Consider the following 15,902-nt stretch of genomic DNA (forward strand, 5'->3'; position numbering starts at 1 on the left):
ACATGTAACTCAGTCCACTGATGAGAAGCCTTTATTACCACCCAAATATAAACAATAATATCTATTGTAACATATATTTATATTTTCACTGGGAGAAGTAAGCTAACGTTTGGTCGTTCACGTTGCAACCCTGCAACCACACTGTGAATTTTTTGTGTTTCGCTGCGATCGAAACTTGGCCGCGGTATTTCCGGCTATAGAGCACCGTTTACCCGGAAGCGAGACGAAAATGAAAGCCGTAATTCGCATGAGCAACCACTACAAGTTAAAACCAGTTAGTTGTACAGCATTGAAATCATTTTAGTGGCGCATCCCTCTGTCCGAGCCGCCATGGTATTTATTTCCTTAAAGCGCGGATATGTTTGCGCATAAACTACATTCGTAAGCATGGCACTGCACTCGGGATTGTCCATGCAAGATAAGCGCTGGTGTGAATTTTTTTATTTCATTTCATTTATTTCATCCTTAAGGGCCCGAGGGCATTACATAAGGACCCTCAAAACACTTTTGATTGTTCGGAATAAGCACATATATTCTTACGACACCTTGTGGGTTTGTCAGTCGTCGGGTGGGATCTGGCCTTGCACGTCGAGATAAATAAAAGGCGTGGTCTTCAGCACTTGACTAATCAGAACCAGAAAGGGAAGTGATAACCTATAAAAGTGTTGGCGGTGTATCAAGAATTCTTCCATACTGCAGATGGCTGGCTTTTCTTTCTGGTAGTGAATGTGTTTCTGGTTCTCATTCCAAGCAACTACTGCTAGTAATTAGAACACATAAATCATATATGGAATGATATATAGTCAGAGCTAGCCAGCACGGTTTCCCACCGCTATAGAGAAGGAGCTGTAACTAGACCTTGTGAAGGTATAGGATGCGCAATCAAAGAACGAACCTCGAAGAAAGATACAGAGACACACACAAGCGCACTAACAACTGTTTATTTCTTCCTTGGAACGCTTACTTATACACCTGGCCACGCATGCTCAAATGCAATCTTTAACCACAATAGTCATGCACAATAGGCATGACTATTGTGCATGACGCTAATACATTTGCTTTCCTCAAAAACCAATTTACCGACGAGCAAGGCGTAGAACCTTTCCTCAAAAAGCGTTGCATTAAAAGGGCAACGCATTGCGCCGAACGGGTGGTGGCGTTCCATGGACCGCCTGGCAGCGCTACAACACGCAGTCGCGTTCCACTCCTAAAGGCAAAAATTAAGCGTCATTAATTGGCAGTTAATTAATGCACCAACAAAATGTACAGTGAACAATCGCGTAGCAGAATGCAGCACTCAGGCTTTCGCCTTTCACCATTTTAGCCGCTAAAGTTCCTCGTATTTTTTATCTCGTCTGTAGACGACGCCACGTAACCTCTTGTTCTTTAGTCAGGCTTTTGCCTGGGGGGGGGGGGGGGGGGAGAGTTCTCCTCTATAGTTTAAAATTATGGGTGAGATCATGATATGTGATCATAGAGTCCTTCGTGAAATTCAGGGAGCCAGGCTCATCCACTGCCCGGTCGACGAAACCTCGGGCTTTATTGTGGGCTGGCTCGTTCCCCGGATCCCCCGAATGGGCTGGGACCCATACCAGTTCAGGATAATTTGGTGAGAATTTGGGGGCGTTCCAGATTCTAAGGGAGGTGTTTGTAATTCACCCTTTTGCGAAATTACTGATATCCATTTTGGAGTCGCTGAGGATGATGCTCTCTTGGGTATGCGCTAGGGCCAGGGCTATAGCCGCCTCTTCTGCCGTTTCAGAGGGGTTCGTCTTGATTGTTGCCGAGATGATGTAGTCACCCTTTTCGTTCACAGCCATAATTGCAAAGGAATTCGTATGTTTGTATTCTGCCGCATCTACATCAAGTGTTCCAGTGCACTGTCCGTATTTATTATGTAAAGCTTTGGCTCTTGCTTGTCTTCTACCCTCATGGTGTGTGGGGTGCATGTTTTTGGGGAGTTGTTTGATTAGTAGGGCCGCCCTGTGGCCGCGGGGCAAGTCTACTTTAGCGTCTTTATTCGTAGGTTGAAAGTCTATTCCAAGCCTGGTAAGAATACTCCTGCCAGTTCTGAAATTAGATAATCTCGCTTTGTGAGCCATTAAATGGGCTTTTTCAGTTCATTGTAGTTGTGCATTCCTAACCACATGAATCTTTAGGTTGAGGCATTTAGTGGGAGTCCTGACGCAGCTTTTTAGGTCTGCCGTATCATGCAATCCAATTTGTCCTTTTCTACTTTCGCTAATTTGAGATAAGGGGTGGCATACAGTATCCTGTTTAGCGCAAAGGCTTTCACTAAACGGTATAAATCTCTTTCCCTGACCCCTTGTCGTCGATTAACTATGAGGCGGATTAATCGCGACGTTGCTTCTACCGTGCGTTTAAGCTTAGTGTGTCATTATTCTTTCCATTTGTTTGTAAATACAACCCAATATTCTCATGGTTTTTACCGCTTTGACGGATCGTCCATTGGCAGAGACGTTTATTAGGGGGGGGGGGGGGGGGGTCATAGTTTTACCTTCAGAGTTCAGATTTTTGCTCTGAACAAGTGAGGCCGGATTCCCATGCTCATGCCTCAATGATGTGCACTGCCTCTTGCAGTGTGCCTTCTATGTAGCCTTCGAATCCTTTGGTTACCCAAAGCGTGATGTCATCTGCATAGAACATGTGATGTAGGTCTGGTAGTAAGGCCAATTTCGGGGCAATATTGTGAGGGAGAGCCTAAACAGACAGGTAATCATAACATTAAAGGGTGAGCACAATAATTTTGATATTGATACAGCTGATATAATTAGCAGAGTGGTTCTACACAATTGGCATAACGTCGCAGCAAAAAACGCACACGGTACAACGTCATATTATTGCGTTACCTTACGGCGAATAAAAAAAAAACAATGGAAATTTGTGTAGTGAATTGCAAAGAAAACCGCTCTTCGCGTTGGTTACATACAGTTTGGTTAAAATATTTACCGAGACATGGCGCCACAATACCGCATTGCTATGAAGCCGAGGTAATTTTATCATCTTGTTAGCAGCCTAGCCGCTAGACAATAGCGCAAGGACACGAGCACGTCGCCATGGTTTGTGGCTGCGAGACCACTGCGCATCACGGCTTTTCGCTGGCCTACTGTGCCGCATGCGATGCTAGTAGCTCTTTATTCAAGGATATGGACAACATTGGCATCGCTGCCATTTCGAGCACACTTTCCGTCCATGTAAAAATAGCGTTGCACGTGAAATAGGTAAGACAATCGCAGCCTTCGGAGAATCAAGCCAGCAGGCGTAGTTACCGGAGTTCTTGAAAAAGGTCGCCATAGTCTTCATCGTTTCCAGGGAGGCCAGCATGTGCTGGCGTCCAGATGAGAGTAATTAGGCTCCGGGGCTGCCAGAAACGTAGTACACGAGCAGCGGTGCTGGATATGTAGCCCTTGGCATAATTTAAAATTGCAGATTTGGAATCGGAAATAATTTTTGCGGCAGATGTAGAAATGAGAGCAAGCGCGATGGCTGCCTCTTCTGCCTCTGTGGTCGAATTGGTAATGATTGAGCCGGAGGTTAGAAGCTTTGCATTATTGTCGGCTACCGCCAGGGCCATACGGGAGCCTGTCGTATATTCCGCTGCGTCCACGTAGACTACCTCATGGTCCTCTCTATACTGTTTGTGGAGGGCCCGAGCCCTTGCTACTCTGCGTTCCCTGGCTCGCTCAGGGTGCATGTTCTTGGGGATGGGGGTTAGGTTGAGGTTAGAGCGGAGGGTAGCAGAAAGGGGGACCCCCTCGGTAGGCTCTGTAACTGCGGTCAGGTTCAACTGGGTCAATAAAGTACGACCAGCCTCTGAGATAGATGGACGGGAAAGTTGTGCCGTAAAGGTAGCTTCTTTGAGCTCCTCAAAGGTGTTGTGTACACCGAGTTTGAGGAGTCGGTCGTTGGATGTGCTGCGGGGAAGACGTAGAGCCGTTCTCGTTCTCGTAGAGCCGTTCTACGTAGGAGCGCATTTACCGGGTCTCTCTCCTTCTGTTTGAGGGGTAGGTATGGAAGGGCATATGTGGTGCGGCTTATGATGTAAGCCTGGGTGAGGCGAGTCGTGTTTCGCTCGCTTAGGCCAGCCCTGCGGTTCGCTATGCGGCGAATCATTCGAATGGTGTGTTGAGCGTGTGCTTGAAGTGTCTTTATGACTTCTTTGTGCGCACCGTTGGAGTGGAGAACCAGGCCTAGCACGCGGATTTTGCGTACTAATGGGATGGGATGGGTACCTAGGGTGAGGGAGATGGCTGCATTAACTGAATCGTGTTGCTTGGGCCGGTAGAGGAAAAGCTCCGATTTTGAAGGGGAGCTGGTCAGGCCATGCTCCCGTACATATGCGTCGATGATGGTTAGTGCCAATGGTAGGTGTTCTTCTATTTCGGCATTGCTGCCATGGTTTGCCCAGACAGTGATGCCGTCGGCGTAGAGGCTGAAATGGATGTCGGGAATTTGAGCTAGCTGTTGTGGTAGGTGAAGTGCTATGTTGAATAAAATAGGGGAGAGGACGGCTCCCTGGGGCGCACCTCGTGCTCCCAGCGTGATCCTTGGTAGGCTGTGGTGGCCGAAGGTAAGCGTGGCTGTGCGGTGGCTGAGGAAGTCTCGGATGTAGTTGTACCGCCTGGCGCCGACTCTCAGGGTCGTAAGGTTTTCTAGGATAGCTGAGTGTGTAACGTTATCAAATGCCTTAGTGAGATCCACCCCTAGGATAGCTTTAGTGTCGGAGGTCTGTGAGCCGAGAATGTGATGTTTTAGCTGCAAGGAGACGTCCTGTGTGGAAAGCCCTGGTCGAAACCTGAACATGCTAGTGGGCATTAGATTGCTGCTTTCTAAGTATTGGCAAAGACTGCGCTGGAGTACTTGCTCCATGAGTTTTCCAACAGAGGATGTGAGGGAGATATGTCTGAGGTTAGAAGTGAGCAGAGGTTTGCCAGGTTTGGGTATGAAGATGGCTCTCGCCTCTGTCCATTGTGGTGGGAGGGTGCCCAGTTGACAGCACTGATTAAAGTATTCTGTAAGTGCAGCAATGGATTGGGCGTCGAGATTCCTGAGAGCCTTGTTATATACCCCGTCTGGGCCGGGGGCTGAGGTCGTGTTAAGTGTCTGGAGTTCAGCCTGGACCTCTGCTTCTGTAATGGGTTGGTCAAGCTGGTCGTTAGAGGGGCCTGCATAATCAGGGTGGTTTGCAGGAGGGTATGTGGGGAAGTATTGATTTCGAAGTTCTTGGAGGAGGTCTGGTGGAGGTATATAGCAAGTATGTATGAGTTTGGTGAGGGCGTGTCTCTGGGTAGTCTTAGAGTGAGTGGAGTCTATTAAGTGCCGAAAGAGGTTCCAGGTCTGAGCCAGACTCATATGACCATCAAGCTTGTTGCAGATAGATTCCCAGTTTTGACGTGAAAGATTTGCTGCGTGTGTTTCTATCTATTTGTTAAGGCGGGCGAGGCGACGCTTAAGTGTCCGGTTCCATCGCGGCATTTGCCAGCGTCGCTCTAGGCCTGTTTTAGCCTCCCATAAATGTAGGAGGCGGGAGTCAATTGTGTCGCTTGGGCAGTCTTTGGGTAGAGTACGAGTTACGGATCGGACACCGCTTTTTAGCTGCTCGGTCCATTCGGCGATGTCCGTGATGGGGGGAAAGTGCGTGCTGTTCTACATGAGCGGAAAGAGTCCCACTTTGTGAGAGTGGAGCCTCTGTGAGGCCTGCGGTGTAGTTGAATGTGTAAAAGAATCTCGATGATGAAATGGTCGCTACCTAGGTTCTCTTGTGTGTTGCACCAGGAGGCGTGAGGGAAGCGATGTGCGAACGTGAGGTCTGGCGTAGTGTCTTTACAGATACTGTTTCCCGTGCGTGTAGGAAAGGTGGTGTCTGGGAGCAGGGAGAGACCGGCTTGTTGCGCGGCTAACCATACCCGACGTCCTTTCGGTGTGTACTGTGGGTAACCCCAGGCTGTTTGTGGGGCGTTAAAGTCGCCCACGACGAGTAAGGGGCACTTGTTGGCAATGCGCTTCGCGAGGGTGAAGAGGCGTTCGAAGTTACCTTGAAGACACTTAGGGTGGCTATATACATTTAACCCATTAGGGACCAAGAAAAATCTAACAGAGGGATTTTCTTCATTTTTAGCGCATAATACTTTCATATAAAGAAAAAGAGATTGCTGAAATTTCGTCACGATTGCATTATTCCTTCCAGAGGTTACGCAGGTGTACTTTTTATAGTACACTGGGTCTTCCCTATAGCACATGTGGCTACTTCACTGCATTCCTATTGGTGGCGTGAATTTTGTTATTATGTTTGCAATTTTTACGCAGGGTGATATAACACTTCTTGCAGGCCCTCATGAATATTTTCTGGCAATACTTGCAACGCAGTTATCCTACTTTGGACGGAAAGCTTCCTCCTTTTCAAAGAAGCATCATAAACGATTGAGCCAGAGTGTCTGCGAACCGCTGGTTACTGCATGTCAAGGTGTAGATAGTAATGAGTAACGTTCTTACCAAAGCAAAAATAGTCAGCAGGCTCGTCTCTAGCAATTTGGAAGATTGTTCAGGCTTTCACAATTGCAAAGTTGAGCTTTGGTGTCAACAACCACTATCACTTTTTGTCCTTGATGCTGATATACTGGCAGTAGATGGATTGATGCGGAAGGTTAACACCTGCCATACCACTGTTGTAAAAGGAAAGGAATTTTGGGTTTAAAAAAATTGTTTTTCTTGTGCTATAGGCAACCACCACTCTACAAAACACGTAGGCTCACTGCTGTTATAGTTGCAAGCCATAGTTACTATACTGTTGATCGTAGACTTCAATAAAAGCATGTAACCTATACTACTGAAGCAAGAATCGATGTTTCATAGCTGCTATTTCATCGCTTTCTTTGGCCCGAGTGGACACTTCCTAAACCCGTTTTGGCGAACGGTTCCTCTAGCCCTAGATTCCTCCCAGTGGAGCGCTACAAGAATGTCTTGAGAGGTAAAAAAATTCCAAAAAAAAAGATGAAATGGTCACTAAGCGTTGAAATCACCTCAGGTGACGACAGGACAACAAGCGCTACCAAAAGTTTCATTTCTGAACTCAAGTACTTTCCGCAGACTGTGTTAATGGCATAACAGTAACTGTCTGCTCTGCAGAACCTTCAGTTCTTATAACCAAACTTTATTACAACCAATTAAAATCATACCATCATCATACTGAAGACTGCTAGCGGCACGTACAGCCCCTCCGAGGCCTTGCTGAGCAGACAAAATGATTTTTTCCAAAAAATTGGAAGGAACCATAAGATCTATGAACTGGAATAAACAGGCGCCGTTCTGCACACAGGAAGACCCAGTGTACTATAGAAAGTACAGCAGTATATAAATCATCACAGAGCAAAAAACGCCAAAGGTGCGGGACATTCAAAACATCCGTTGTTTACTTTCGTCTTTCGTGCTGCTCTATACTTGAAACTAGCGTAATATGTACATAAATGCGGCCGTGAGAAAATTATAAGCAAGCAACTACCGGTGCAGTTCGTGGGAAACAAACATCCTGAAGTTTCACCACGGAAAGCTGACATACCGAGCAGAGGAAGTGCGCCAAATTAGTTAAGGGTGGTTGGCCAATTCCCTGTTGACAAAAGCATGCCCTACTTGAATAGAAAATTCCAGTCTTTGGTGGTGAAATTATAAAAAAGTTAACTGTACTTTTAAAAGTACGCTGGGCGCTAATGGGTTAAGATGAAGATACTGTTCGCTCGAGCGTGTTGCAGCACAAGCTCAATAAGAAGGTGATCAATGTCTTCAGTCACTATGGAATGGGAGATGGTGGTGATTGAACGACGAACCAGAAATGCTACCCGAGGGGGTGTGGGGGATGTGGGCAGAACTGGAGCATAGCCGGTTAGGGTGAGTGGGTTTGAGGGTTCCTGCAGGGCAATCGGGTCCTGTAGCGCATCACAGCATTTGGTGGATCATGTGACGTTTCTGGCCAAATCCCCGGCAGTTCCACTGCCAGAGTGTAAGATTACGGATTGGAACTGCCATCATGACAATCTATAGAGGAGGGAGCTGTAACGGGGGGTTGGGAGCCCTGAACTATGGTCGGGATAGGGTTGGCCTGTTCCTCCGGTGCTTTGGGCTTCTTGCGTCTATTTGGTGTGGGGTCACGCTTTGGGAGCCGGGACTCAAGATCGTTACAGCGGTCAGAGAATCCTTGCGTTAGCACGTCGAATCGGGGGTTAAGAACAGCGTTGTCTTGTGTAATGCCGATTACTGCGTCTGTGAGGGATGCGCATTCCTCGTTGATGCGAGTTATAGCGTCCTGCAATTTTGCCTCAAAGCGAGCTGCAAATGATTCAAGCAGGGTTGGTATGTTGTTGAGTGAGATGGGCGTGTAGGGAGGGGGTGTTGTGCACGGAGTTGAATTTGTAAAGGGATCAGTGTCAGCCACCATTGATAGCAAATCAGGAGAGGAATTAGGCTCGGAGTGGGTGGACGAGGTATGAGTGGTAGGCGGGTTGGGAGGCGCAGTTTGGGATGTGGTAGGGGCGGGGGCAGGTGTAATGGTAGAACCAGCGGCAAGATCACTTATCTGGGCTTCCAGCTTGGCGATGTGTTGACGAAGGGTGGCGTCTTCTGCTCTGGCTGCTGTAGCTTCTGCTTTAGCAGCTGCTGCCTCCTCTTAAGATTTTGTCAGGGCTTGTTGTAGACTGGAATGTGCTGCCATGGGTGTCATGTGTCTGTGTGAAGAGGGGGAGGTGTCCCAGACGTGTTTCAACGGCACTTTCTAGGCTTGTTTGTTTTGGTTGGGCTGTGGGAGTCCGGACGACAATTGGGGAAAATTTTCTCTGGATAGGACCAAGTCTTGCTGCTGCGTTTGTGGGTGGTTTGGCTGTTTCCGTGGCTGGTGGAGGTTTCGTCCCTTGCAGGATCCCGTGCTTATCAGGTGTGGGCCCTCGCACAGAATGCACTTGGGCGTGCAAAGAGTGTCTTGCTCGGAGTGTTGTGTTCCACAGCCGGGGCAGATATTTGTCTTGGGGCGCGGGCATACGTCGTGGCGATGACCCGGTTGTCTGCAGTTAGTACAGGCATCCGGACTGCCACGGTATGGGGTGCAGCAGTGGATGGCTCCCATGTATTTGATGGAGTGAAGGACTGTGCTTTCGTCGAAGGTAATCAGGATGCAGTGTGTCTTTCCCATGCGTCGTGCTGCTAATATGGTGTATTCCGGATTTCTTTTGACCAGGTCTTGGTAGAGCTGCGTTGGCGTCTCGTCGTCATAGGCGTTCGTGATGACTCCTCTGGTAGCCCCCGGTGTTGGTGCTACGTACGCCGCGCACGGATATGTTTGTCTCTGATGGAGGGGGAGGACAGCGTCTTGAGAGTCTCGACTGTTGGGAAATGTGTTGTTGCCATGGTGAAAGTATTGTTGGACGGGTGGATGCCCAGGCAGAAGTCGTCCGGTGGAATAATATCGAGCTGGTTCTGCACTTTCTTCAAGAACCGGGGTGCTAGGACATCTTGGAGTCGTAGTTCACATCGCGGGCGAACGACTACTCGAATAGCGATAGGTGGGAGCGGTGGCAGCCGCTTGCTGCGCTGCACTGCGAGGCGAGCCTCCTTAGTCGCAGGTGGTAGACGGGCCGGCTACTTGCCGCTGCCGGTTACGGCTGCGGCGTCGCGCGACGCGTAGTTGGCATTCAGGTGAGCTGCGTGTGAGGTAGCGTTGTCGGAGCGGAAAGGTTTCGGTGCACTGGCTGGTCGGGAGGCGTAGGCTTTATACAGCAGCGGTGTCCAGTAGCTAGAATTTTGCTCTTCCGCGGTGATGGTGCGGCTGCAGCCGTTACCTCCATGACAACGGCTGCGGTCGCCGACGAAGTCGGCGGAGAGGAGGAATTCGAGTTCGGCCTAGCTGTGCGGCTTGGCGTCTCGGTCCGATAATCGTTCTTCTCTCAGGAAAGGTCGGATTTTGCCCGTAATGGGCGGCTCCCTGTCCTCCTTAGGCAGTTATGTCGATTTTCGAGCAGATTAGTGGCCGTAGGAGAAATTGGGTAGGAGAAGCACGTATCGTTTGCCGGAGCCGACATTGCAGGCATCCGCTCCCGTTGGCCCCCTAGCGGTGAATCCTATCATAGCCTGAGTAGCTATGGGATGTTAAAACCGCTTAAACTCGCAGCGACATTAGCGCCATGGATGGCATGTTTTGCTGCGCGCGCGAGGGGGAGAGACGGTTCTCTCCTGCTCGGCACCGGGAAAGCACGCGGACGTGTCGTGCGCGGCTCCGCTCTTCGTCGACGGGCGCCTTCTGGTCGGAACATACTCCCGCCAGCCTTTTCCGTTCGGCCTCGGAGTTTTCCCTTGCCCTAGCATGGGCGAACATTCGCTCGTAACCGTGCTGGTGAGTTGGACGTCCTCGATTTTTCAGTGTATTTTGTTGCTAGCTGGCGTTATTGTTGTTATAGCAATAAATGCCTTGTTTGTGTCAGCCAGTGTGTCGTTCCTTTGTTCCCGCAGAGCAAGGCCCGCCGTGGTCGGCGAGCGCTCGGTAGCGCTCGCGACCACGGGGGAGGGGGGGGGGGGGGGTCCGGGCGGTTTTGAACTGGGTCTGCCGCGGTTAAACGGGGAGAACGTGTTTATTTCCCCTTTTTAAACCCCCACAAGCCTTACTGTGAACAGTAGAATAAGTAGGATAGTTCGGGGAATCGCTTGTGACTCCGGCCTGGCTAATGAGTGCTCCTAATGCTTGCGGCGCACAGAGACCGACATATATTATTGTTTTCTCTATCAGTAGCTTGTAAGAGTAAAGTACTTATCCATGTCTCTGTTTCAAACATTACGGCTCCTGCCCGTGTTTTTACGCAAGCAGGGGCACCTTTGGAACCATTATTCGTAGATAAATACTGGGCTAATATGAGAAGTAGATGCGAGCTAAATTATTGTCATTACACTGCTGAAGTAATTTTTTCAGTGGTCTGTACGAAAGCTTCTCTTACAATGGTAAAAAAAAACATCTGCATTGAATCTATATCTGAATCTCTGAAGAGGATCGTCCAGACGTAATGCTACCGGACAGTAGCGGACGCGGCACCCGAGACGCCTGCCTCGCAACCTGCGAAGAAATGCTGCCGTCGTGAACAGCCCCTGATCCCACGCAACCAGCCATTCTGAGTTTCCGCAGCCATACCCGAATCCCATAAACAACGCCCTACACCCTGGCCGTTCAGCCGCATCGCCTGCAGTCTACGGCCCTATCGGCGAATGAGTGGCGCGCGCTCGTCATCGCCAGCCTTTCTATGCTCCGCTTCTCCCTTTCCGCTCACAATCCCCGTTCGCGTGGTTTGCTCAGGCCGAGTCTCGTCTCTGCTTTAAGTCAATGACATCAGTTCCGCGGCCTCGTGCTTCCTCTCAGTCAAGTGGAGCCTAACCAGTGAGTTCTACGATCAACTCGACATGCCGCAGCCGGAAAAAAATATTTTCAATGCACTAAAAGCGCCTTTTATAAGCATCTCGAAGTGCCTCCGTTTTCGGCGAGTGGGACAACGAACATTGGACCCGCGCCTTCTACCGCCATTTCGACTGGCACTTCGCTCTCTAACTCGGAAAACTACATAAGCTCCGTTATGCTTCACCATCCTTTACAAGGCTCCGCTCCGGGTTCCCAAGCCCGGGGTTCCTTCCGCTGCTGAGCAACACACCGACTCTGCGCTTTCTGGTAAGCTCACCTCTGCACACACCATGGTCCTGGCTTCTGACGACGCCACTGGGCACTAGAACAGAGAGAAGAGAGCAGGCAGTGGAGAGAGATAGGTCCCTCACCACGACTACGGGACGCTATAGCCGTCGTCTTGCTGCGACACCCCAACATTCATTTCGGTTCCTACCTGCCTTAAGTGTTTTTTGCGTCTTCTGCAGAGACTCGCAACAGCACTGTCTCTCAAGCGCGTCGCCACGCCCTTACGACTACCCCGTCGGCCTCACTGCCATCACTGATGGCCACCTGCCTGTGCCAACAACCTCCGAGTTGCGCCAAAGAGGAGACCAACTCACTGACAACGTGACTTCCTTACTAACCACACGGTACTGTCCGAACCACTACTAACCGTGTGGTTAAGCCTGGCCCACCACCGCAATCTGAATATCTGGGGCCACCGCCAGCACTCGCCAATTCCGGACGTCACAGCCTTTCCCCGCCGTATGCACGACCAAGGCTCGACTGCATCCAACCTGCTTCTTTCGTGAGCCTTGCCTGCTTTGATCTGACGAGTGCGTCAATCTGAAACAGCCACGAGCCCCTTGTATTAGACTTATGACTCGCTCAGCTACAGTAGCCGCACTAACGCTGCTTAGGCCTCAGCGTCGCTGTCGTCGCGAGTGCCGATGGCTTCATCGTGTCTCCGGGTGTCAGCGGACGCGGGCGGTGAGGCGTCTACCTCTCAACATGCTAATAAATATAGTCGCCCATGCGAAAAACTGAACTAGCCGCCCTTTCTTGTTTGCTGGCAAGGGAGGCGACAGGTCTCCAGGAGACACATCTCGGCACAAGAAACTGGCTATTATAGATTTGCTCTGGAGCTTGGTCACGGGGGAAGGAAGACCATCTAGATGAAGATATGCGTTGGTTGTAACAGCATGCAGGACATATGCTCCAAGTAGTGCTGCGATAGCGACGTTAAGTGGAAAGGGCGAACAGAAAGGCTCGCACACGTGAAATTCCTCACATAAATGGCCTGCCTGAGAGGAAGTGAAGAGCGCCTTATTCCGGCTTTTAGAAAGCCGTTCCCGCCCAAAATGCCTGCTCGAAAAGGCCGCATACTATGGAGGGCACATTGCGCGTATCCCGACAACAGCCACGCTCAGTCAGACAACGCTGCCATGCAGTTCTGTCGCCACTCCCGTGAAGTGCTCAATTCTGCTCATGCCTGTTTCCTGAAGAGACCCCGACTGCGCTAAATCACGAAAAATCAAGCACTTACAAATGCTAGAGCAGTCGAACTGTGAAAGTGTGGTCAGCGAACATCACTACGAAGAAGAGGGGTAGGATACACAGTGGTTGCGCAGATGGTGCTAGGTGAATCTACGTCTTTGTCATGCTCTCGGCCACCATCGCAGTGGGGGTCAGGGTAGCATTTCTGTACTTTTCTTTTGTATAGTTTTAGGAATAAAAACGACACTGATTACTGCTCTGGGGTATGGAAATCATATTTTTGAAGATCTCTTGTATCCCACCAATCCCAACATGCTGTATCAGAACCTGTAAATCAATCATCCAAATAAAAGCCTGTAATACCATCTTATGCAAATTTGAAGACGCTTTCATGGCTCAAATTTAATGCCTAGCGTTGCCATGACGTCTACCTTGCTTGGCGACGAAGGAGACATGAGTGGGAAAGTTTCATCGAAAATGCTTACCGGAAGAAATGTGGCACTAAAATTACGCACTACATCTTGAGACCGAAACTAGGATGCACAAAAAGCATCGCGGAAAATGCTCTGCGCATTTGAGGGCACCACATTGATGGTGGTAGCTGCATACGCGATTGGAGGGGCAGCGCCATCAGTGCTTCCTTTATTAGCGTAGAATGCAGAGCTAGCTGGTAGTTCACCATGTAAAGAGCGCACAACAAGGCGGAAAAGAACAACTGCTGCTTCCATGACGATTGCTTTCTGTTTCTCAGCTGGACAAAGATTAGTTGGGTGTGGAAAGAACTACCAATAAAATGCCCGGCCCGCACCACCGAACGCACAACGGGCTTCTTAACTGAACTGCGCATCGGCTTTCTTTCCACCTTGCCCTGTATAGCGACTCGCGTGAATAAACCCGCCGACGGGCCGAAGAAGCGGAGGTCGCTCCAGTATCCACAGCACTGAATAGTGGGACCATCGCCTCGGCCGAACTAGCACTGGATGAATGGCCACAACGACTGCGGTAGTGCATTCGTTTGTGCCTGCAGCACTTGCTGGAGCAACGCCTCTTCGGCACATGGCAGGCACCAGGCACGCAGGTCGCATGAGATGTTTCAGTTCCGTCGTGTTCATCCACTTCTCCTTTCCGTACTGGACAGCGCCTTCAGTATCTGGCAGTGGATCCTTATGGTCCCATTCGAGTAGTGGTACAGCGCTCCGTCACCATTCAGCGCAGTTTAGAAACATTTGCCGCGCAGAAATGCATCACGAGCTTGTGCTCTGCGATGTCGGTGGACGTTCGAAACCCCGGTGGTTTAATTCGACTCAGAGACCTTTAGTACGGCACCTATTTTTCTCTTTTCATTTCCACAGTCTCCTGGGTTTCTTCCAGGCGCGGTTCAACTGTCCATAGAGAAGCTATCACGTACAGAAGTTTCGTTTACTGAAAACCAAACTTTCGCGGCGCTGCCAAACCATAAAAGATGGTGAGGACCATGCTACTCAACGCACAACGGCAGAGGCTACTAGTAAATCACGCACAGCGAGAGCTCGCAGTAGTGGACGAGTTGTTTGGAGCATCGGCGAACGAAGGAGCTCGGCTTACACCTAAAGTAGTTTCGGTATTACTTGCTGCTGTAGTTTTTGTTTTGTGCTAAAAGACATTCAGATAGCGATGTCCGGATTTTCTCGGATAAACTCGCCTTAATATTTGGGTTTTAATTCTGGTTCGGACTCAGTCTCAGCTATGGCTTCATGGTCGACTTTATGTTCGCTGTATTTTCCGGATTCTGTTCAGCTGAAGTTACCTAGAATGGGAGAGGAAATTCACCGCTCGGTCTTGGCCACTACGATTCAATATTCTTGCGTGTTTTATTTAGAACACTGAATGCCTGCTACGTGTATTATTTACTTCGTATCATATTTTTGAAACCTTTTGGACAATACTAGGTGGTTAGCTTTTCTGTGCTATAAAGGTTCTTCAATTCCTTACGGCACTGCGTCCCAGGTATCGTTGTGCCTCCTTTGATGTCAGTTTGATTCTAGACCCGAGTGCATTCTTGTGTTCAACTTTGTTTATTGCATGTTGTCTATGCAGTCTATATTACGCTAGATTTCGAAGGCGATATATGTTCTTGTTTATTATCAGGTCCAGCAACGCTTTGCCTTTTGTTTTTTCTTCATTTCGGGACAACTCCGCCTCGAGTGAGCGAAGACGCGAATGCACAATTCCAAACACACTGCACTCGCTGCCAGAGAAGTAATCAGGGCGGGATCAGTTGGAGACGCTTAGCGGTGGCAGAAAGCGAAACTCGTTAGAAAATTCTAATTTCGTCCCCGGCCACTGCGCGTGCCACAGAAAAATGCTTTAGAAATCTCGACATTTTTAACGATGCTTCCAGAGTTATGCAGGACCACGAAGTTACGAGGACGTCCAAGATGAAGTCAAGGAGTGGAGGAGGCGTAAGGAGAAGCAATTCACTCAATAGAAAAAGAGTGCATAGGCGCCAGTACTAATGACTTCGGATTGTGCCGGTAATAGGGCAGTTTAACACTGAAAGCATGATCGCATCATAATTTTACAGCAGCACCTTCGTTACAAACACGGACTGAGCCCTCACAAATTTTCTTTCAAATAGAGCGAGCCCTTAGAGAAAAGTTCTCAGTAATGACGAAATTTGAGCCCTTAAGTTTTAGACCCTTTTAGTGACTGAGTTTGTTCGTTGAAGTCCAGGATATTTATAATAACAGTTCAAGGATAAGCAGTACGAGCTTTACAAAACTGGTGGCAGCGTTCAGTATGAAGGACATCTATTTTGATATTTTTAATGAATTCTGAAGCAGTCTTAAAAACACCTTTAATTTAAAGCATCGGGGTTAATAACAATAATCCTTCAAGGCTGATTTTTGAGATAGAGGTAACCTTTTTTTAAAGACAATGTGAGCTACTTTATTAGTCAGGCAAAAAAATTCAGCATGTAAATTAAAATGTCTATGAGTAACTG

Source organism: Amblyomma mixtum, chromosome 8 (assembly GCF_055824585.1).
Source record: "Amblyomma mixtum isolate Tamu chromosome 8, ASM5582458v1, whole genome shotgun sequence".
In the NCBI taxonomy this organism is placed as follows: Eukaryota; Metazoa; Arthropoda; class Arachnida; order Ixodida; family Ixodidae; genus Amblyomma; species Amblyomma mixtum.